Source organism: Erpetoichthys calabaricus, chromosome 9, assembly GCF_900747795.2.
Source record: "Erpetoichthys calabaricus chromosome 9, fErpCal1.3, whole genome shotgun sequence".
In the NCBI taxonomy this organism is placed as follows: domain Eukaryota; kingdom Metazoa; phylum Chordata; class Cladistia; order Polypteriformes; family Polypteridae; genus Erpetoichthys; species Erpetoichthys calabaricus.
In genome coordinates, this window is record NC_041402.2 from 28,772,694 (window position 1) to 28,798,213 (window position 25,520).

At 38.6% G+C, this 25,520-nt stretch overlaps 1 protein-coding gene across 4 annotated transcripts in view; it reads left to right on the top strand.

Annotated features, from left to right (window-relative positions):
• The first annotated feature begins 5,061 nt into the window (after window positions 1-5,061).
• strbp (spermatid perinuclear RNA binding protein) overlaps window positions 5,062-25,520 on the top strand; it is a 231,765-nt gene continuing 211,306 nt past the window's right edge. The window contains exon 1 of one of the 4 annotated variants that reach the window (XM_051931765.1): window positions 5,062-5,172. The gene's annotated coding sequence lies outside the window, so the exon portion shown is untranslated. Of the gene's footprint in view, window positions 5,173-5,892; window positions 6,055-25,520 lie in introns of those variants that run through there. The other 3 variants (XM_028809210.2, XM_051931766.1, XM_051931767.1) reach the window with 3 other exon arrangements.

The window sequence follows — 25,520 nt, forward strand, 5'->3', positions numbered from 1 at the left end:
CTCCAGCAGCAAAAAATATTAAATTAAAGAGTAATAAAAAATGCAGGTAAAAAACAGACAATAACTTGAATAATGTTCAAGGTTTACCCCCTCTGGTGGAATTGAAGAGTCGCATAGTTTGGGGGAGGAACGATCTTCTCAGTCTGTCAGTGGAGCAGGACAGTGACAGCAGTCTGTCGCTGAAACTGCTCCTCTGTCTGGAGATGACACTGTTTAATGGATGTAGTGGATTCTCCATAATTGATAGGAGCCTGCTGAGTGCCCGTTGCTCTGCTACGGATGTCAAACCGTCCAGCTCTATGCCAACAATAGAGCCTGCCTTCCTCACCAGCTTGTCCAGGCGTGAGGCATCCTTCTTCTTAATGCTGCCTCCCCAGCACACCACTGCGTAGAAGAGGGCACTCGCCACAACCATCTGATAGAACATCTGCAGCATCTTACTGCAGATGTTGAAGGACGCCAGTCTTCTAAGGAAGTACAGGCAGCTCTGTCCTTTCTTGCACAGAGAATCAGTACTGGCAGTCCAGTCCAATTTATTGTCCAGCTGCACTCCCAGGTATTTATAGGTCTGCACCCTCTGCACACAGTCACCTCTGATGATCACAGGGTCCATGAGGGGCCTGGGTCTCCTAAAATCCACCACCAGTTCCTTGGTTTTGCTGGTGTTCAGTTGTAGGTGGTTTAAGTCGCACCATTTAACAAAGTCTTTGATGAGGTTTCTATACTCCTCCTCCTGCCCACTCCTGATGCAGCCCACGATAGCAGTGTCGTCAGCAAACTTTTGCACGTGGCAGGACTCCGAGTTATATTGGAAGTCCGATGTATATAGGCTGAACAGGACCGGAGAAAGTACAGTCCCCTGCGGCGCTCCTGTGTTGCTGACCACAATGTCAGATCTGCAATCCCGAGACGCACATACTGAGGTCTGTTTGTAAGATAGTCCACGATCCATGCCACCAGGTATGAATCTACTCCCATCTCTGTCAGCTTGTCCCTAAGGAGCAGAGGTTGGATGGTGTTGAAGGCGCTAGAGAAGTCTAGAAACATAATTCTTACAGCGCCACTGCCTCTGTCCAAGTGGGAGATGGATCGATGTAGCATATAGATGATGGCATCTTCCGCTCCCACCTTCTCCTGGTATGCGAACTGCAGAGGGTCGAGGGCGTGTTGGACCTGTGGCCTCAGGTGGTGAAGCAGCAGCCGCTCCATGGTCTTCATCACATGTGATGTTAGAGCGACAGGCCGGAAGTCATTCAGCTCACCAGGATGTGATACCTTTGGGACTGGGGTGATGCAAGATGTTTTCCAAAGCCTCGGGACTTTCCCCTGTTCCAGGCTCAGGTTGAAGATGCGCTGTAGAGGACCCCCCAGCTCTGATGCACAGACCTTCAGCAGTCGTGGCGATACTCCATCTGGACCTGCTGCTTTGCTGGCACGAAGTTTCCTCAGCTCTCTGCTCACTTGCGTTGCTGTAATTGTGGGTGGGGATGTCTCTCCTATGTTGGTCTCAGCAGAAGGATGGAAGGATGTGTAGAGAGTGCAGTACTCCGAGGTGAGAATGGGTTAGGGTGGTCAAACCTGTTAAAGAAGATGTTCATTTGGTTTGCTCTCTTCACGTCTCTCTCGATGGTGGTACCCCCGCTTCGAGCTGCAGCCAGTGATGATCTTCATCCCATCCCACACTTCCTTCATGCTGTTGTTCTGCAACTTCTGCTCCAGCTTTCTCCTGTACTGATCCTTCGCCGCCCTGAGCTGGACTCGGAGTTCCTTCTGCACGCGCTTGAGCTCATGCTGATCACCGTCTTTAAAGGCGATCTCGTTCTGCTGGAAGTGGGAGTTGAAGCTATTTCTCACAGGGGACTCTGCCAGATGTTCCCAGCAGACCCTCATAACATGTTTGAGCCTACCAGGTCTTGACCGGCATCCTCCCCCACCATTGAAGCCAACTCACCACCAGGTGGTGATCAGTTGACAGCTCCGCCCCTCTCTTCACCCGAGTGTCCAAGACATGTGGCCGCAAGTCCGACAACACGACTACGAAGTCGATCATTGAACTGAGGCCTAGGGTGTCCTGGTGTCAAGTGCACATATGAACACCCCTATGCTTGAACATGGTGTTCGTTATGGACAATACGTTACGAACACAGAAGTCCAATAACAAAACACTGCTTGGGTTCAGATCGGGGGATCCATTTCTCCCAGTCACACACTTCCAGGTCTCACTGTCATTGCCCACGTGAGCATTGAAGTCTCCCAGCAGAACGAAGGAGTCCCCAGAAGGTACGCCCTCTCTAGCACCCCCTCCAGGGACTCCAAAAAGGGTGGGTACTCCAAACTGCTGTTCGGCGCATATGCACAAACAACAGTCAGGACCCGTCCCCTCACCCAAAGGCGGAGGGAAGCTACCCTCTCATCCACTGGGGTAAACCCCAATGAACAGGCTCCAAGTCGGGGGCAATAAGTATGCCCGCACCCGCTTGGTGCCTCTCACCGGGAGCAACTCCAGAGTGGTAGAGAGTCCAGCCCCTCTCAAGGAGATTGGTTCCAGAGTCCAAGCTGTGCGTCAAGGTGAGCCCGACTATATCTAGCCGGAAACCTCTCGACCTCGCGCACTAGCTCAGGCTCCTTCCCCTTCAGATAGGTGACATTCCACGTCCCAAGAGCCAGCTTCTGTAGCCAAAGATCGGACCACCAAGGTCCCCGCCTTCGGCCACCACCCAACTCACACTGCACCTGACCTCCTTGGCCCCTCCTACAGGTGGTGAGACCATGGGAAGGGGGGCCCACGTTGCCTCTTCGGGCTGTGCCTGGCCAAGCCCCATGGGTGCTGGCCCGGCCACCAGGCGCTCGCCATCGAGCCCCACCTCCAGGCTTGGCTCCAGCGGGGGGCCCCCGTGACCCGCGTCCAGGCGAGGGAAAACGCCATCCAAATTTTTTGTTCTTCATAGGAGGTTTATGAACAGTTATTTTCAGCAAAAGTGATGAAAGGTCTTGAAGTTGTGCCACATCAACTGACCCCAGCAGTTCAAGCCATAATGGAGTAAAAAGAGTTAAAGTTACTCCTTTTCACAAAACTTCAAAAAAATGGGAACTGATAATATAAGAATGTGCAGTGTTATTTTATTCAATTTTTGAAGTCACAAATATGACAATATTTTTTGATATCTGATTCTTTACTGGTGGTCCAAGCCCTCTAAAAGCCACTCTCAGAAGGTTAACAATGACAAACTTTAAACATTAGCATATATGCTATCATTTTAGACTATTTCAGGGTCAATGATGTTATTTCTAGCCCTCTATGGACCTCTATCAGAGGGTTTCAAATGACACTTTGGAGAATATTTAAACTTTAAACATTTAAATTGAAGTGCACATTTTAATATGTCAAATATCTCATACAACTATTTGTGTTTAATTATGTACTTCTACCACATCTTGACAACTCAGCCCTGAACTTCTCCACTCTAAGCTCATCCAGTTTTCTGTCCATGCCTTCACCTGTCAGTGGATTACAAAGTTCCTGACAAATAGGAAAGAGTGGGTGAAACTGGGGATCTCACCTCTAGCTCCTGTACAATCAACACTAGTGCCACCGAGAGATGTGCACTCTCCCAACTGCTCTTCTCCTTCTGTTCTAATGACTGAACCATTAGGGACCCCTCTGCCAAACTCCTCATAGATACAAATGACACAACCATAATTGGACTCATCACGAATGGTGACGAGTCTGCATATAAAAGTGAGGATGAGTAGCTGGCCCTTTGGTGTGGTCAGAACAATGTGGAGCTAAGCACACTCAAAACACAGTGGATAGACATCAGGAGGGACCCCCAATATTTACTCCCCTCCCAATTGTTAACAACAATGAGTCATTTGTGAAAATCTTTCTATTTCTGGGATCTATAATCACCCAAGACTTGACATGGAAGACTAACATAGATTCCATAATAAAAAGGGGCAGCCATGAATGTACTTCCTGCGACAGATGAGAGAGTTCAATCTACTACAGGAACTGCTGATTCAGTTCTACACAGCAATCACTGAGTCTAAGATCTTCCATTACAGAGTGGTTTGGATCAGCAAATAAACATGACAAGAACAGACTACAGTGAATAGTGAAAAAGATCACTGGCAACAAGACTACAGTGAATAGTGAAAAAGATCACTGGCAACAGTCTTCCCACCTTACAGGACCTGTACTATTCCAGAGTCATGAAAATGATCACCAACCATCACATCCAGTCAACAACCTCATTGAACTACTCCTATCTGCCAGGCGCTATAGATTAAGCTACGCCAAACAAGCACATAAAAGAACAGTTTACTTCCACAGACCATCAGGCTCATAAAGTGGTTAAGTCAGCCGTCTCTGCTCAGTGGGGGTAACATCCCCCAGTCTCTTGCAATATTCTTCCACATTGGTAATAATTAATTCAGTATTTCTTGCACCACCTTGCACTTTGTGTGTTACAGTCTGTGGCTTGTATTTATCTCAGGTGTGTACTGATCAATTGTGCGCATGTCTGTTGTGTAATTATGCTTGGGAAGTCATAAAAAAGGAAACAAATTCCCTGAATCCGATTATATTGGCCAATAAATGTGATTCTGATTAAGTAAATCAGTACATTTCTTATAAGCACCCCGAATTTGAATTGCTTATGCTAATTCGGATTTTTTTTAGGAATAATGAGGTTATTAAACCTATTGGCTTTGAAAACCAATCATTGTCATGCTACGTTGAAAAATCTTGCACTATAGTAGAGGTGACCGCCGATAATGGCACTTACGGAAAGTGCGCAGCCCCACTTTGCGAGTTCGTCCTTAATTGTCACTTTATCCACGCAACGCGACAACCCAAGGCGCGGACGCAACGGATACGAGCCAGTTCGATGACGGCACACGAACAGGTGCTTTCTGCAGATCTTCGAGCCGGGGCCCTCGGTTACCCGAGCGCTACTCCCGCCTGCCTCAGGTGCAGTGAGGCACTCTGGCCTGCCGCAGGTACGCCTCGGGGACGTCGGAAGAGAGAACGCCGCGCTCGCCTCGTCTGCAGGCTGGGCCAATGGCTGCGCAGCTCGGCGAGTCACGTGGTCCGCGCTCCGGTCTAACCAGTCGGAGGAAAGCGAGAGGCAGAGAAAAGGACCGAGCGGAGGTCGGAGCGGCGGGGCTACGGTAATTGAATAAAATGATTACTTTTAAGCGGAGTGCGGAAAGGGGGTGTGTCGCCGGTGAACGGCTTGGAGATGGCCGTATTTACGCTCGCCGTTTCTCAAGGGCAGTACGCGGCCGTTACGGAGCTCTCCCCATCCCTGCGCTCTTTTCATCCTTGCGTGCACGCTGACTGCCGCTGTGTGTTTTGTTTGGATTGGGACACTGGACGACACCGATGTGCCGTTTTTTTACGGCAAGTTTCCCACACACCGCGTTGAGGTCGGTGTGAATAATTGATAGGGGGGCCTAAATGCAATAACAACAATATATAACCAAAGCCAGTCAGAAATAACCAGTTTCAACAAAAAAGAGAAGGAGTCGGTGTTCCCAGGGAGTTGACATTGTTCCGACTATTGGAATAAATCCATCACTTAGGACACTGCTATGCGTCACCTTCTTTCACTTTTAAACTTTCTCGGTTTGATTATCTCTAGAACATAATAAGAAAAAAAAGAACCGCGGGCTTTAAACAAAGAAGCGACCTTCTGTTATGATAATGAGGAAGTAAGAACGAAAAGGCGAAGGTGTTGCCGAAAGCGCAGCTTTTGTTTCCTGCGGTGTTTGTCATTGATGCGGCGCACAGTCCGCATGCTTGCCGTGTTTGGACTTCAGCAGCCCCTGCTGCCAAATAGTGCTCCCCGCACCAAAGTGTGGCTCTGCGAGGAGCGCGCCTGCGCACTGCCATCCTCGGCAGGTTTCCTGCCAGATGGTGGCCGCGAAGGAGCCGCGGGTGGCTCGCGCTGAAACCGGGGGAGGCTCGCGGCGCAGAAGGGTTCGGCGTGAGCTAAGCTCTGCGGTCAACTTTTCATGTCGGGGGATAGGGACGCTGGAGGTTGAAGTAAGGTTTTTCTGCATTCGGTTTTATTTATTACTTATTATTTTATCATATGATGCACATTTCTATTGGCATGCCGCTGACCACTTTTTTGTTTGTTTTGGCATGTGTCCGCCAGCAACTTTTTTTACCGGTTGCTTTCACGAAATGGCATTTATGTATTTCATAAGTATAACCATTCTGCTGGTGCGTGTAGCTGCCCGCTTTTGATAAATCGGTGTATTCATGTTATTTTGGAAAATTTTAATAGGAGACGGGTAGGCATAATACAGCACTTTCGGGCAGATTTCAGCATTGGGAACGGATTTACCCTAATTAAATTCTACCCGGTCTGCGTCTTGATGTTGTGCGGTAGGATATACTGTACTGTATACTCGCACACGCAGGGATTCACTCGCAGTCCGCGCAAATCTTCTGTAATCACTTGCTTTTTAAAGCTCTTCTAAGAGCTGTTTTGAACACTTGCACGGCGAAGTACACGGTGGAAAGACGCAAATAATAACTTGAGAAGATTCCAGTGTAGGAATGGTCTTCATTATTGCGACTTTTCGATGCGTTTTTTGACCAGCTGTCAAGATGTAAATATTTATGTCTAAGTGGTATGTGTGTTTACTTCGCCAGTTTTGTTATTATGGTAGAATGACTGCATATTTGCTCATAGTGATTACACAAATGTCTGTATGGGTTTACTTGAAGCACCTGTTGTTTATTTCCTTCCCTTACTCCCTCACTCTTTGTAAGGTCCTTTCTGTATATTCCTGCAGTGGTGCGTGACAGGTGCTGGTCCACCCTGCTTCTATAAGATTGTGTGCACCTGCCGTCCTAAAAACATTCTACTGCTTAATGTAATCATTTTTATTTTTTTCACCGTGACATAACCTCCTCGTACTTGTACCAATTCAGGGTTAATGTAGCTTATCCTGGAAGCATTTTTGTTTTGGTTGGGGAGGCAAAAACCATTTCTAGACCGAGTGTATGTACTGTACATTGCTGGGCCTTCTCACACACTCCAATTAGACTCTCACAGGACCACTGCCTTCACTAAACGTTCATATTCACGTTTGGAAATAATTCAAGGCCGTAGCAGTTTTCTGATAGTACAATATAGCACTATAGTATTATTTGGATAATTTTATTTTCTTCTCTTACCAACTTTACTTTGTTGGCCTTTCCCACAACCCCATATTGATGCCTTCAAAGCATTCAGTATGTAACAGAATATAAAGCTTTTGATGTTTATGTGATCAGGGTGATGAGTTAATAGTTTATTTATTTGAAAATGAGTGTTTTAAGCTTAAGAGTTAATGAAAAGTTGCCTCTGTAAAAACAAAAATATATCTGTAGGATATTTCAGCATTGGAAAAATAAATAAATAAAACCAATCCATTATGTCTCTGACCTTCTTTTTATTTTTTCAGCATGGAAGTAATCTTAAAGGAATTCTCCACCCAAAAATGATGTATACATTTTTTATGTTTCTTACACCATATACTTTATAGGGGTGGTCGAAAAAAAAAAAAAAAAATTTCATGTAGAGTTCTGAGAAAAATTGTTTGACATAATAGAAGTTAGTAGTGACCAATGCTGTACAGTGGCAAACAATGTGAAAACATCCATGGAAAATGGAAAAAAAAAAATTGCTTTTCTCATTTCACATAATCCAGATGTCAGTTATCCAGTCTTATGATCAAAACTTGCAAAACACATGCTTTTTTTGACAAATAGTTATTATATAATTCTGGAATAATCCACGCCAATCATAAACACAAATCTAAAGGCTCTAGGGAGTATATTTTTGAATTTAAGACCCACCTCTTTCCCAAATTCGTCTGTCAAGTGTCCTATCTTCGGTTCAAAAAGTGACTCCCATTAGGTTTTAGTTTCATGTTTATGATTTAAGCAGGTTATTCTCAAAATAGCTAACAATATTTTAACTACAAAGCATGTGTTTTGCACATTTTAAGCATGCAGCTGTCTGACATATGGATAATGCAATATGAGTAATTTGAGTTTTTTTTTTCTTTTTTTCTCTGAATGTTATTTACATTGTTGGTTGTTGTACAGCATTGGTCACTATTGGCATCTATTATGTCATACATTTTTTTTAATAAATTCTGAATTGTAACATGAAATTAAACTTTTTTCGTTGGCCACCACTACAAAGTGCATAGGGTGAGTAATGTTTAAAAAAAAAAAAAAAAAATAAAGGAATTTTTGTGTGGAGTATTTCCTTTTTAGCCTTTGGTGCTATAGCATAAGTGTGCAAGCCTTTTATAGAGATACTACAATAAAGCTAAGAATACTTCAAAAATAGTGTTTTAATTACTTTTGCCTAATTAATAATCTGAAAGCAAATTAAAAGTGAATATTCATATTGATCATTTTAAATTGTGGCAACAGTACAGATGCATCTAAGTAATGGAAATTCAGCAAACACATTGGTGGGTATATATGCATTGTGACTCCATTAAAGAAATTGCCAAAAAATTGTATGTATTTAGTAATAATTTGTTGACAATGGTGGATAGTTTAGTAATGTGTTTTTTTTGAAAAAAGAAGAAAAATCAACAGCATTCATATTGTTTAATATGCAAAAGAATACAAACCATTCATATTGTATGCTATGATTTGTATAGCTGGCAGTGGAACTGTGTTAAATAGGGTTCATTGCGTAAGGTATGTAAGATTTTTGCTTTAAGCGATTAGCTTGCAAGATTGTAGATTCAGTAGAGAGACTATTTGCATGACCGCTGGGTTTCGGTCATAGTGGACATATCCATTCTAAAAATTAGTACACATCATAGTATTGTTCTCACAGATGACATTGATGCTTTCCACTCAGAAGGGCTTAAATCCGATGGTTAGGTAATGTTTGTGTTCAGTCTGCAGTGTTGCTGTATTTTATATTGGTTTTAGTGTAGGATAAGCTGTGACTGGCACAGAGGGCAATCTGTTTTTGTTTTGATGGTTTTAGAAGTTAGGACAAGACTAGTTTCCAGTAATTTAATTGAATTGTATACTGTGGTGTGTGGGAGGTCAGTTTGGATCACTTATACAATACATTTCAATTGAAGATTTTTGTTTTGTTCATTCTACACAATAATTAGAAATAAATTGTGCAATACGATATTTGAACACTGATACCACAATGAAAAAGTGTTCTTACACCTGTAAACATAACATATACCCGGCTCAGGTGCTGTTTTCTTTTGCATTAAAAGCAGTTTGTCTTGTTTTAGACTGGTACAAACCACATTTAGAATAAGTATTGTTTGAACTTGAAAAAGAACATTTAATTGTTGCTGTATTCTACAATATGTCATGTAAACACATTTATTCTGCTTAATATTACTGTAAGTAATGTACCGAAATAATATCATTGAACAAATACCTGCATAGAAAATAAATATGGGGGGCTTTAACAAAAAGTATCTTACAGCAGAAGAAGTCAAATTGTGCACTTTGGTACAGACAAAAAATTCTTAAACAATGTACTTGGTGTAACCTTGTGCTTGCGTTATCATGAAACTTTACACAGGCATATGAAACATGGTTCTTTTATATAACACTAATGCATAGTATCTATTGTGACAAAAATATTTTTTATCAGTATCAGTGCATTTTTGTACAGTTGCTCTGTTTTTGTCAATAATCATCATTTGTGTATATTAAGCCTTCCTTTTCAAGTCCAGAAGAATCCTAATTAAGTAGTTTAGCAGATCATCTGAATAATCCTTTTGGCAGATATGAAGCAGTGATTATATACATAAAATATAATGACTAAATTATATACTTGTGTGTGTGTGTATTTCATAAAATGTATTTTTTGGTCCAGATAGAGTAGTAATTATTATTTTTAGGCAGCATCTATCAGTTAGAATTGGGTCATATTTCAACAGGGATGTTTATATCTTTTAATTAGTTAACCAGCTGGACTGACATAAATGTAGATAATTGTATACAAGGTCTTTTGTGGTAAGTACATTCAAAGCTTTTAATAAAGCAGGCAGCATTTACACTTTATTTAAATGGGCATTCAAGAGCATATTACATTGCTTCAATATTTTCTATTTTATATAAATACTTTAAGCAACCTGAGTAAATGTGTAACATTTCAGTAAGACTTTGATCAGGTTCAATGATAAAAAATGTACTTTATTTCAGGTAGTACAGTGCTTTCTGTTCAGTAATTGGTCAATTTGATGCTGTAAATAATTGGTGTTATACAATAGTGTCGTTCATGTTTTGTATGATTATACCACTTTGTTAATGAAACTGTATTATAAGTAGTTTGAAATAATCTTTTGGAACGGGTAAATGTATGCTGTATGTAAAGCAAAGCAAAAAAAGGTCTTGTCATAACTATTATACTAGTTTTTGCTCTTATAAAAGGAAACTGAAATGCACATCAAGGTATTTTGAGTCCTGTGAGGTAGACCTTACATGCCAAAGCTGTTCTGTGGTGTTAAAAAAGAGCTTGTTGGCAAGGCATTTGCTGGCTTTTGTATATGCTTCTGGACTTTCAAGTTTCACCACTGATTTGTTGTGTGAGATTCAGAAAGTCACTTCACCCTCTAGTGCTTCTGTGGTAGGAATGTGGAAGTTATTTTACAATTCACTTGTGATTTTTAAGTCAATACAGCTAAAAGAATCTTGGAAAATTAATGGACTTTGTCAGGGACCAGAATTTTTTAAATGCAGCCTGTCTAGATCAGCAAAGAGGGAACAGGTATGATAATGCACCTACAATACAGTATGTACCAATATGTGTGGGATAACAGAACTCATGCAGCATGGGAACTTTGACAAAGAGTGGACTCTAAGTATTTGTGTGTGTGTGCAAGTTAGTGTGACTATGTCTGATTTGTCCTGGACAGTAGGACAGAGAGCCTCCTGTATATGTACTGCTTAAAATGTACAAGGAAAAAAAAATCACATTGACTGTCCAGTGTTGTATGAGCAGTTTTTTAGAAGATACTTTTTTTTAAATATACATCTGTGAAATGCTGTTCTTGTTTTGGCAGGAATAATCCAGTTTTCCCACTGTGTTTGGGTATAGCGTCTCTTGATATAAACAAGAGTGGAGTGCTTGTTTTTAGTTCATTATACTTGCTTTATGTCACAGGTATGTTATACTGCAGTAAAATAAAGTGTTATAATACCATACAAAATATTTACAGCCCGTACTCAGTACCAATACAGAGCACAAAGTTAACCTTATAGCCATGATCGGCTGCATGTAGCTGGACAGGAGGCATAGATTGGTACGTTTCTGAAATCAAATGCAAAATGTTTATTTTTTGCCCTACTTGAAGAAGATGGGGAGATACTTTTAGACTGTGAGAAAACAATCCAAGATACATTTAGAGTTTGCTCTGATTAATATCTGTTTAAAATTATTACATTGCAAGTGTGACTGTTGTACACAAAGTGTATTATGGTTTCCTGCCTATAAAAATGTATTAATTTTTTTGCATATGGGATGACATGACATGACATGAATATAAGAAACCAGCTTTGGTTACTAAGTTCTTTCATTCATTATATTTTTTGTTAATTTGTAAAGCATTGTGGTGCATAAATAGCTGTAAAAGAGCAGTGCTGTGTTTATTATGGTCACTGATTAAATAATGTTGAAATGAATTGATACTTCGAAATTCTTATTTGAATTTTCTTTTGTATTGCTTTTTATTATTCTTCACCCCAAACTAGCCATTCTGCAGTTTGTTTTCACTACCTGCCTTGGTCTATGCATGGTATAAATGCTTGTTTGTGGTGGTAGAAATAACCGTAGGTAGAAACTACTCCAGTCCTTGCCCAACTAAGCAATTAAAGCCAGTATAGCTTGATAGTGAGAAAGAGTTAATGGGTCATGACCAGCTTACTTTTTTTTTTTTTTTGAGTAAATGTCTTATGCAGGGTATATAATAGACATGACTTTGTAGGGGTCATTCTCCTAAAATCACAGTTATTCGCACCAGTTGTTTGCAAAATCTTGTTGCTTTTAGTGTTGGTCAATGAAATATTTTAGGTGGAAAAAACTATCAGTATTGTTTTGTGCAAGCTGTGGTTTGTTTCACATTTACTAATTTCTTTTAGAAAAAAAGTTGCAACTTTCATCAAAAGATGTATTTAATTGTGAGTTATGTTTTTTATTTTACATTTTTTTTTATTTAAAGGGTGTGCTTATTGGCATTTTGGTTTTAGATTCTCTAGGTAAATACATCTGTGCCTCTGACCTTAGTCGTTTAATGAGATTTATGTGTAGGTAGCTGCAGATGCTTCTGAGAGAGATTCTGTCTTTATAAACCTTGTTTGGTGCTCAAGGGAACTGCTATGCTTTTTTTTAATGTTTATATTTTTTTAATATAGCTTGCTGCCAAAAGAATTACTCCTTCTCCCAGCCCAGTGTTTGAGATGTGTTTCCAAAGTGGGAATCCTTTTTGACCTTCATATATGAAACTGCTATTGATTATTTTTATAGCAGATTTGACGCATTGTCCTTGAACTCTATGCCATCTCTGTACCAAGTGCATGGAAGCACATAATGAATAATCTCCACTCTATCGTGATGCTTGACGTGAAATGCAGAATGTCCTGCTAGCAGGCACTGATTTTCATGTTTTGCTCTGAACTTTTGGCACTTATTAAAACAAAAGGTAGTTTCATACTGAAATGTGAAATTATTTGTAAGAAAATGACATTTTTATTTTGTAATGCATTAGTTCACATTTTAAGCAGGCAAGTAATGTGTATTAAAGTCCTTTCTAAGATTTAATTTAAAGATTGCAGGAAAAGCTGGGTGCCAAAAATATAGTTTAGAATAGAACAGGCTATGATTATTATTTTGTTCCAGTCAGCATTTTAGAATAAATCTGTCTATGCTAGTGTCCAATATAGAGTCTAGTATCACAGCATCTTGGCACAAGAAGACAGTAGACCACCTGCTAAATTTTTTCCTTTTTTCTAAATGTGTTATTGGAATATAGCACTTCTTAGGAGAAAACTGTCACTGACAAAATTAATTACTGGACATTTTGTCTAAACTGTTATATTGTGCATATATTCAAAAAAACTGTTTTAAGTTGAAATAAACTAGGCTTTATGACGTTGATGTTATAATTAAGGTAATGTACTGTATTAGTGTGACAGTGTGGATTTTATGATGCTATGGCTTACTTTAAAACCAAAATAATATCCAATGTAAGAGTGAGTTTTAGAGTTGGTAGGGAGAGGAGAGATAATTGACGTCTTTGTTTCTGGCTATTAGTCTTATCAGCACATTTTTGACAACCTGACATTATTTTTTTATGACATCTTCTTAAATCATTTCATCCAAATTGCAAAAAATATCTTTCATTACATTTTCACCTCTTTGTCAATGGGTTTTCTGTCTAAATGTGTACTTTTGTTTAGTTTGTTTTTATGGGGCATACAAATAAGAGCAAGTCTTTCCAGGCTGGACATGCGTTTGTTTAATGTTGTCAGTTTAACATTTTTTTTTCTTTCTGTCTCCAATGGCATAATTGCATATGTGACAAAGCCTAAGTGCAGTATGAACTATCCTTCAAATCCCTAAATTTTTGTTTCCATAACCTGTGTACTTCCTGAAAAAAATCGGAGACACCTATTGACAAAAATAAACATTAAGAAAATAGTGGATTTTAAGTTACATCTTTTCTTTTTTTTTTATATGTACAGATCTATTATTATGATACTGTAGCTTGCAAAGTCCTGGAACATTTTTATGACAAAATAAAACATCTTTTGTGTTTGGATTGTTTACTGGGTTCTCCAGTTGCCAGTTCTTCAAATAAAAGTAGTAGTCAGCAGCTGGGATGTAGAGATATTGCTCATATTTTAGATATTCCTATAAGAATACTTTCACAGACTTTGTGCCATTTTCTGTTCAAATTTGAGAGCTGCTGTGATGGGAAATGAAAACAGTACTAGCAACAGAAGCAATTGTCCTCATTGAAATAGCTTAGTTTTTGTCTAATAACCTTGTTGATTTAAAAGTGCAATTGCACCCATTTTTTTTTATGATGTCTTAGGAATTTTTCTTCTCTAAGTGTATGGTGTCATTTTCAATTAGTTTAATTCCATTTTTTTCCTTTTGCGATTACTGTAAATTAGAGGTCACTTTAGCCTTCAAAGTGCTGCATTTTATTTGATTCCTTCTTGGACACAGCATCCTTATTTTAGTTGAATTAATTAGAGACAGTTATATATTGGGTCTGTCCAGAATCTGACACTTGGTTGATGATGTTTTTCTGTGGGGCAATATGGTTTTTCTTTTTTTGCCTTTTAGTTTTTCTGCTTTGCTGCTCTTACTTGTGGTTGCTTCAGGCACATTTTGTTTTTGTTGCTTTCCCCGTTTGGTTTGCTATGACAGTTAAAATTCTCTGGAGTATAGCTGTATTTGTGCTGCCCTTGAAGTGTCTGTAATATCTAGGGGGATTTATGTTGCAGTGTGAAATGAGACATTATTTTCTGTTTTTTGTGGTAATTTTCCACTTAATCATATAAACGGTAAATTAAGATAGGAATGTAAACTGAAATTAGCAGGGCTTACTCTGCACATTTCAAAATACTTTGAAAATACTGTTGTATATTTTGGGAAAAAATCATTCCAAAAATATTTTCTTTATACAGATGGCTTTGTTAGAGTCATGGAGTGGGAACGATTATCCCTATTTCTTCAATAGCAATGTTTCTTGTTTTTTTCATTACGTTTAATCAATGACTCCATCAAAATAAATATCATAGTGTGTAAAATGTAAAAGAAAGACATTCATTTAACTTTTTTTTTTTATATTTTTTCGTATATGACATTGTTTGCCTATATATATATATATATATATATATATATATATATATATATTAGTAATGCTGTACTTTCAAATCCCACTTCTCTCGAAAATATTACTGGAAAGCAGTATACACCTTTAGGATCTGCCACTCCCAATGTGAAAGAAGAAACTGAATATTTTTCAAAAGACATTATGTACCCTGTTCTGAACCTCCACTGAAGGTGAAGTTTAGCTTTCAACAAGTTGAGTAGTACAATTTTAGCCTCTTAACATTTGGGGCAATAAATCTGAAAAAAAAAATTATACCATTTATGTACACTCCTTGTCTGGTCATTGCTCACAATTTACTTTTTTTTCCTGTATGCTCTTTTCAGATTCAAAGCTAAGAATGAGTAAAACGTTGGGTGAAAGGATGGCACCTCATGTTGTTGGGTGGAGGGGGCATACATAAATCATATATGTTGGATTTTTTTCTTAAGAGTTTCATTTAAAAATCTTTTCCAAATTTATAATTTTTAGACAAATATTTCTATCTTTTTGTTTCATTTGTTTATATCCTTAAGTGCATTAGAAATATTTTTATTTTTGAAGAACAATTAAAAAAAGGCATATTATGCTTTACTGTAAATAGAAAAATTCACAGGTAGCTGGAAATAAAACATTGTCTTGTGCAGTACAGTAATCCCTTGCTATATCGCGCTTCGACTTTTGCGGCTTCACTCTATCGCGGATTTTATATGTAAGCATATTTAAATTATATATCGCAGATTTTTTGCTGGTTCGTGGATTTCTGCGGACAATGGGTCTTTTAATTTCTGGTACATGCTTCCTCAGTTGGTTTGCCCAGTTGATTTCATACAAGGGACGCTATTGGCAGATGGCTGAGAAGCTACCCAACCAGAGCGTGTATTCCGTATTAAATAAAACTCCTCAAATATATTGTGAGCACGGGGGCTCTTCGCACCCCTAGAGGATACGGCCGCTCCTCAAAGAACGCTGAAAGATTACCTTCACATTGCTCTCTTCTTTGCTGGGCTTACATATGGCTGCTTTATCAAGCGATATGCTTCCTGCACAGTGCTTCGCATACTTAAAAGATCAAACAGCACGTATTGATTTTTACTTTTCTCCCTCTCACTCTCTTGCTCTGACATTCTGTGCTCCTGACGGAGGGGATGTGAGCAGGGGGGCTGTTCGCACACCTAGACGATACGGACGCTTGTCTTAAAATGCTGAAAGATTACCTTCACGTTGCTCCCTTCTGTGCAGCTGCTTCGTGAAGCGACGTACTGCATGGTGCTTCGCATACTTAAAAGCTCGAAGGGCACGTATTGATTTTTGATTGTTTGTTTGTTTTTATCTGTCTCTCTCTCTCTCTCTCTCTCTCTCTCTGACATTCTCTGCTCCTGACGGAGGGGGTGTAAGTTGCTGCCTTCCTTGCAACTGCTTTGTGCGGCGGTGCTTCGCATACGTAAAAGCCAAACAGCCCTATTGATGTGTTTGCTTTTCTCTCTCTCTCTCTGACATTCTCTGCTCCTGATGCGCACTCCTTTGAAGAGGAAGATATGTTTGCATTCTTTTAATTGTGAGACGGAACTGTCATCTCTGTCTTGTCATGGAGCACAGTTTAAACTTTTGAAAAAGAGACAAATGTTTGTTTGCAGTGTTTGAATAACGTTCCTGTCTCTCTACAACCTCCTGTTTTTCTGTGCAAATCTTTGACCCAAGCATAACAATATAAAAATAACCATATAAACATATGGTTTCTACTTCGCGGACTTTCACCTTTCGCGGAGGGTTCTGGAACGCAACCCCCGCGATGGAGGAGGGATTACTGTATATTATTTATAGCAGGGGTGTCCACACTTTTTCGTCTTGCGAGCTACTTTTAAAATGACCAGGTTGAAATGATCTACATACATTAAAAATGCTATATATATATATATATATATATATATATATATATATATATATATATATTTTGAGTATACTTTATACATAAAATATATGTTGTCATACCTTGCATAACTGAATAACCCTTATGGCACAACAACAATTCAGTACATTTATGGTCACTAAAGTATTTGGATTTAATAATCTTCATCTGCTGGCTCAAGTAAAGCTGAGTCTTGAAACCGTCTGTCAAAGTCTGACTTTCAATCTGCTCTGTGTAGCGTATGCTGTCAAGTTGCGCACACGCCTTCCATTGCGTCTCCAGCTGTGATGCGAGGTTTTGGATGTTCCCCAAATCAAGGCCCTGCAGCTTTGAAGACAGATGTTGCATTTTTAGTTTGAAAGCATTAACTGAGCTAATCATATTGACCATGGTTTTGTATTTTCCTTGCAGCTATAAATTAAGCTCATTCAACATGTTGGTCAGATCGGAAAAAAAATGGCAAGTCTAGCAGCCATTGATTGTTATTAAGTTGCTTGTATTCTGAACGTTTAATGACAAGGAGAAACTTCTTTTTCTCCGGCCAGGGGTCTCGAAATCTCAGCAGGAATTTCTCCCTAGCCATCTGCCTCAGCGAAGGCCTCTTTTATCATCTCTCCATCTTGGAAGGACTTCTTATACTTAATGATCGAGTGACTCACCCAGAACGATGCTTTGGTGTGTCTGCCTTTGCATTTGAATTCAGCTGAGTGAAAAATTACGTTTGTCCGATTTAACTGCGATTTTAGTTCCCTCTCTCTTTCTCAGATCGCTTTTCGGAAAGGAAGTCAGTTTCGTAGTTTTTATGAACAGTTCGACAGTGCCTTTCCACATTTTCCTTCTTTGGAATAGCAATGATAGATTGACAGATCAGACAAACGCACTTCGATTGTGACATTGTGAGAAAAAAAAAAAAATCCTCTTCCAATTCCACTTCCAGCCCATAACCTCCCACGAACAATTTTTTTTTAAATCCCTTCTTTAGTCGATATAAATTGGAAGGCTAGCTAGATCACTTAGATAGCCAGAGTTTTGCAGTAGCTTGTGTGTTTGATCGTGCGTGCGGGGTGACCAGTGTGTTAGAAGAAAAGAGATCTCAGACTGGCCGCCCTGTATGTCAATCTAGTGGCAAATGCCGTAGGAAGGATATATTGTAGACTAACATTTAAAAAAAAATTTTTTTTTGAATGCAACGCGATGTACCTGCACTACCTTTCTGATCTACCGGTCGATCGAGATCGACCTATTGGGCACCCCTGATTTATAGTATAACACTATTTCAGATTGTGAAGTCACAGCAATGCAGGCACTAATACTTAAATTCCTTCCCAACAGCTGTGGTTATGACCCTTATGCTGTGTGTGAGGTAAATTCAAGTGAGGAAGAAGTTATCTTGTTATGAAACAAGTCTTTTATTTGCACACCCTTCTTTAACAAAAAATTTTTATGAATATATGGAATATTATTTGCATTTATTTTATTAACTTGTTTTCTTTAAAATGTTTTTCTTTTGTGTGTACAGTGAGGATATTGTAATACAGCTTCATTCTGACATGACTTTTAACAAATTTACATTTTTAGTATGAAGTAATGCTTTATGTAATTCCGCAGTCAAAATGGGTTACAAGTTTCTAATTTTTCTGTTAATATCCTTTGCATTCCCTTTTTACACTTGCTAATTTTCACAAATACTGTCACAAATGAACAGATTAACTTTTAGGTTTGTTTTGTGTTGTACTGTTCTGTGCTGCAGTCAGGTAAATGCTACCACTGCTTAACATACAGCTCAGAGAGACTGAGGAGAAGGAGGAGGAGGAGGAGGAGGAAAGTGTCTAGAACTACACCACGACCTGTTTGTAACTCTCATACATTAAGTGCCTTGAGTATGGGAAAGGTGCTATATAAATAAAATGTATTATTATTATTGTGTTCTTAGGGCCAGAATGGACCTTATTATACAGAATGCACTTTGTTTCTTTAGCAACAAAACTGCTTATAAAGGAATAGAAAATGTTTATCCATTTATCCATCCATCCATCCATCCATACTGGAAAAGCCTTTGAAGCACATCACACTGGCCCAATATCAAGTAAATCCATATTACAAATAAAAACAAAGAGCTGTAGCAATACTTGAATTTCTTTAATATATAGGTACAGTTTCTAGTTTCAATCAAGAAATTTATCCCTAGATGATATGAGGCAATGATGAGAAAGGGATCTTTCAATTAGAATTCCAGGTAAAGAATGAGTCTGTGCAAAGCATGTAATAATTCAGCTTAAACAAATTGCATCGCTCACATACATCTTGCATAATTCTGTTTAAAATATATGCAGAATAAGGCCAAAATTGTGAACAGCCACACTTGTAGGTCATTTGTTCTTGGAATGCTCCATAATACCATTTTGAATTAAAATATTTGCATATTTCTCAGGTAGCATTGGATTTAAAATCACTCGGGCACCTTCTACAATAATATTTGGAGTAACACAGGGTCGAATAATACTATGCAACAAAACACTTACTAGGATATCTTATACTACTGCATTACTTGGAGAGAGAATTGTTTTGCTTAACTGAAAGAATCCTGACCTATCTGCCATAACTCAGTAGGAAAGACTGGTCTTATACTGTGATAAAATGGAAAAAAATAAATTCTTTCTGTAAAAAAATTGTTACTTTTTTATTAACTTCTCAAGAATTAATTAATGCAAAAATAAGCATGTTGAATCTCTCTGCTCACCCTTTTCAGTTGTCTTATTTATTTATTTGAGAAATTGCATCAGCCTGTACCCTCGTGTAGCTCCCTGAATCATGCCGGGGAGAGGGACCAAGTGTTGAATTTGATGGAATATTCTGACAAAATGTCCCTAATTTTCAATGTCTGTTTAAGTAAATTGTTCTTGTTTTCTGTTTGTTCTCTTAAAATTAAAAGGAAAAATTAAAGCCCTATTAACATCAGGTAAAGCATTCAGTAATGGACTTAGTTTACACTTGCAGACATACTGTATATGTCAAGTTTATTGTCATGTATAAATAGTGTAGTGAAATTCATGCTTACATGTCTTCTAAACTTTTTTTTCAACATTCTGAGATCAGAGTTCAATGGGGTTTCTGTATTTGTGGGAAAAGAAGAATTAAACTCTTGCGTATGAATGCATAAAACTCTTAATTTTGCTTGGAGTGTATTGAAAAGTATGAGTAGACTTTAGAAATCAGTACACCAGCTTTGGTATCAGATTTGTTTTTCTGTAATTTCTATGAAAAAAAATTGTATTCAGTTAAATCTCCACAGTTGTACTTGAGTGCAGTTCAATGTTAAGTTCAAAAGTTGCATTTGAGAGCTAGTAGCTTAATAATGAAAAACAGCTAGAAGCTAATATCAAGGACCTTATTGAATGTGTTTGAGAGACACATTTGACTACATTTGCTGTCATGTCTATAATGTTTGTTTCTGACTTCACTTATTTTATTTATTTTATTTTTTGCTACTGGATTTACAGTAAGTAACTGGAAGAGGTTGGCAGCATCAACTCTAGACAAGCCAACAGTCCATCCTAATGGGCACTTACTCACACATGCACAGGCTACCTTATACTATGCCAGTTTAGAATTTCCTCTCAACCTAACCTGCATGCAGGGAAAAAATCATACATACATTAGAGAATAGTTTATGCAGTACCATCTACTTTGCAACATAGTTTGCCCCAGTAATTTGCTGTTGCTTTTTAAATGAAGGGGAATACCTCCTTTTTAAAACACAAGATTCCTCACAGTTGATATGTATCGTATGACTTTGTTTCTTGTACAGTTTTCTTTCCTGAGACAACAATCTAATTTTTAAATATTTGAATGTAGAAATGTTACAAATTACATTACTAATATTTTTATAAAAACAATTTCATGATAAGTTGTTAAACATAGTGACCATTAAGCTGTTACTAATATGCAGTAGTCTGCAAATATATCAATTATAAATCCTTAACTGAGACAGGCAAATATAAGACACTGACAAAAGAAATAAAGTAAGTCACTGTAGTGACAGTCAACATATAAAAAAAACTTTTAATCCCATTAAAACTAGAGTAGTACAGTTGATGTACAATAGCATCATAGGCAGGGTGATTTATAAAAATTGCACTGTCACAATATGTACTTAAATATTTGAAATTTGAATTTCTGTACAGTTGTGTACATATTGGAGTCCTAAACAGAACTGCTTGGCTGTGGAAAAGATGGCGGCTTTAAAGCAAGGCAGAGGAAGTGAAATCATTGGGCCCGTAACTGGTCTGCAGTGGAAAGAGAGAAAGGATTAGCACACTCCGCCACCCCCTGGGCTGGCGTGGAATTACTCTAATTTGAGACCTATACCTGCCTCCCATGTGTGGGACAAGTACCTCCCCACCTCAGCCCAGACCTATCAGGTCAGGAGTTCCTGACCTTTAGGTCGTCAGCTCGAGAAATGGCATCGGCGTTGGTGTGGTGGGATCCTCGTTGATGAACAAGCGAATACTTGTAATGCTGTAGGTCAAGAAACCACCTGGTGACCCGTGGATTTGACTTCTTTTGTAGGGCCATCCACTGTAAAGGGGCATGAACCTTAAGAAGGGTGAACTCATGGTCTAAGAAATAGTACCTCAGCTGTGTAATCGCCCATTTGATCGCCAAGGCCTCTTGCTCCACTGCTCATACCTGGTTTCCCATTCCAGCAGTTTCCGACTCAGGAACATAACGGGGTCCACCTGCTCACTCACATTACACCTGCTCACTCTCTCTCACTCCTGCGTCTCTTCTTCCTTTTCTTAACCTCCATGCTCTTCTCTTTTTCTTTCATTTTGTTTTGTCTCCTCCCCTTCCTGCACTCATGCTTCCCTTTTTAAAGCGGGGCAGTGGCACAGCTTTGGCAATAGACATCTCCCGGTGTCACTTAAGTGCAGGGCCGTCTCTGCTCCAGCATCGCGTACAGGAACTGTTCTCTCCCCGCTAGCATGCCTCCCCGCCCCCAAAGATGCAAGTGCAGCGATTATTTATTTAAAAGATGGCAATCAAATGCGGTCTTCACTTTACCATATCTTTACATCGACATCTGAAAACACTGAGAATTGTATTATATTATGGTCACTTGACCCTAGTGGTTCAGTCACCTCTATCTTCTCAATTCTATCCGTATATTATCCCTAGACAGGCTTCACCGCACGTTGGTACTTTAACATACTGTTTTAACTGAACGTCACTTATTACTTCTTAACACTCGTGATATTGAGCTCCACAATTTGCAAGGTTGTCCCAGTCAATATTCGGGTATTTAAAGTTACTCTTGACTATTATATCCCCCTGTAAGCTTGCCCATTTAATTTTACTAAAATAAGGCCTCTTTCCCTAATGCTTTCCAGACAAAGCCACGTGTTCTTACTAAGATGGGACTCATTGTCCAACTGAAAAGGACTTGCGTTTATATTCTGTTTGATATAAACAGCAACCCCACCTCCTTTTCTGTTCTTAGCCCTTCCTAAAAATGTGTATCTCTCTATGTTATGCTCATTCCCATTTTTGTTATTTAGCCAGGTTTCCTTTATTGCTATAATATCATAATTAATGCTCCTCTACATACATCTCCAACTCATTTGTTTTATTTTTACATTATCCCTAAAACATGCTCCAGGTTTATACATAACTTAACTAAAATAAAATAGGTCACATGTTAAAAAGAAAGCAGGAAGCATTCTAAAAATAACATTTTTATGTGATTCTGCTACTGATTGGTATGGGAGTTTTTTTTCCCTGTTCCATGTCATATCTAAGGCCATTATTTAACACGGGTATTCCCCAAGTGATACCAGATTTAGAAAGTAAAATATAAATTCTTGTACATGTCTGTCTTGAAAGAGGTTAAAGTGTTTGATTAATTGTGAAATGTAATGCACTATCATATGTTTTCAAGTACTTTTGTTATCAAGCTGGTAATAAATATGTGTTTATTAGATGTTGGTAGTATTATGGCAATGTGTTGACACTTTGACAAGCCACCCACAGTGACACATTTAAGAGAGCATTGCTAGTACTTTAATACAACAAAGTGGAATATGGGATATATAAACAAATATCTATTTGTGAGTGGAAATTCTTTGATTTAATGCCTTGGCTGTAGTCTGATCCAAAAAAAGATAGTGATTTTTGAAAGAGAGGCACAATTTTACACTTTCATTTTCTTTTAAATACAGGAACTGCCAAATGAAGATTAAGTTTAAAGAAAGGTCCAAAACTAACTGCTATCATGTGAAATTAAAACCTAAACTGCCGGACTTCTCCAAAAGCAAATATACTTGCCCGTATTGTAAGGGACCCTGCATTTATTTAGAACTACAGATCTTAACACTTTTCCCATTACGACCTTCCCCTAAATATTAATATTTTTTTTAGCTTAAAGCCGTAATGTCTTTGTTTTTGGTCCCTTAAAAGAGAGTGTATATCTCACTGTCTGTACATTTTTTGGGATGCTTTGTCACATACATTAATACTATATTTGGTATTAGAACCACTTGTTCATAGGTTTTACAGTAAGAATTATTATTTTTTTTTACTTTCTATACCAAACAACCACTTTAACACTATTGTTGGGATTATTTTATATCAAGTGTGAGTTACAGACTGAAAGATGAGTCTTTAAATAAAAATATTTTTGTAGTGTTTAGCAGATTGATGGTCTGTGGTTTGGATTGTAAGGATTTTAAACTGTATATGGAGAGATTCTAATATAGTCCTGTGGACAGCTCTTGGCAATGTATAAATCAGATTTCTAACAGCAGCATTAAACAGCCAATGGAATTCTTGTTTAATCTGTACTTGAGAAATTCACCAACAGTTGTAAATGTAAAGGGGGTTTGGGTTGAGTTTTAACATGCACCATGGCTATGTATACTTTGTTTATTTATGGTATTTTAAAATTAGCTGAGCCTCTGCAAACCTATGCATGTGTAAATTCACCTTGAGATGAATAATGATGTCTCTTCAACTTCATTGTTTAGTTTACATAAATACTCTCAAAGAAGTTCCACCAACTATCTGCTGATGACCTTTACTTCCATTAAGATAATAAGTAGATTTTAGTACACATGCAGAGGCTTGAAGTAGGGTATCAAGCAGTACTTTATCTGACCACCCAGTGTGCGTAGCCCACTTTATTCTTTAGCCTGAGAGCCACAGCCCTTATAGCCAATAGTTATCTTGAAGTTATTGATCTTTGCGGCTGACATCCTTTATTCCCTTTCCTAAATTATGTAAACCTACTAGAAGCTGTTAACTTTGCAGCTAATACAGATACATAGATTCCTGCATGCATAAGTCCATTTCTTGTTAGTAATGCCATTTGGTTGTGGGCTATCTTGTTGTGTTTCAATCATTTTGCATACTGATAGTTAAGGTTTTAGTGCCAGTTTGCTGTTTCAGTTCATTGTACCTGTTGGTCATGCTCAAGTAATGTGATGTAAATGACATAGAGTGAGTTTGGATCAAGTTTAACACTAGAATTCCTGAAGCCTACGAAAAAACTCGTAATCTCGGCCCACCTTAAATCCTTTTGCACCTCTACCATCAGCGTCTTTTGTTTTGTAAATGCGTCCATCAGTAAAAGCAGTCTGCTGTTCCATCCCCTGCCTTGACGGAGCTCAGCTTGCGGGCAAAAAGTTCTCCCAGCTCAAGCCAAGACACCTTATCTGTGTGTGTTGTGCCTGGAGTTGTAAAGGGTAAATAATACAGTGTATCGTTATTTGGAATACATGTATTTCATGTGTGTTCCGTGTCTGCAAAGATCTGGGTAAGTGTAGGATGAAAGGAAATGCAAGAAATGCTGAACACATACATAATGCAGAAATTTTTTCCATGTTATACTAATAATGAAGAAAAGTGTATAATGTGTGAAGACTTTAGTCCAAATATCAAATAAACATGTGCACTTTTATTCAAGAATATAACCAAAGAAAAAAAAGCATTTGATTTACATGTGGCTGTAAGTTAGTTAAAAACTCAAGCTCAAATGTCAGTCGACAGGGAATTTACACGTATTCTTGAATGGTGCAGAGGGAAGAACTGCTGCCTTATAACCCAAAGGTCCCGGGTTCGAGACCAGGCGCTCTGTGTTTTAAGTAGTAAGCTGCTATTATTATTACTATAATATAATAAAAAAATATGCATTTGATTTAAGTCTGTAACACCTGGTATAAATTTTGGCTACTTGTAAAAGTTAGCATTTGTTTTTTTATTATTCAGTTTGATTCTCTCTGTGATGTTCACGTGGTACAATGAACTTGCCTCTCCCTCTCTTAGTTGATGGCTTTTATCTGCATTCTTCGCTGTGGGTGATGCCTGCACAGAACAATTTGTTGTACTGGCAATCAAAGATATGATGTCCCGTGACTGCTATCAGACTAGACAAAGGTAGGACTGTAGCAACAAACAGCTTCTTCACAGCACTTTCGCCGGCTAATAGACTGCTGTAATGCAACACAACTCTGCTTGGCACCATAAGTAAAATGGGACTTCCACCTGCAGCTAAAGTCACTTCAGTACGCGAGCAATTCTCCATGTTAGTGTTTAGACCTGACAGCGCAATGCTGACGGTGTATGCGCCCAAACTTTATACCGGCTGTTACAGACTGAAATCAAAGGCTTCTTCTTTTTGGGCGTGTACACCGTACTGAAGTGGGGGAAAAAAGGGTTGTATTGATTAGTG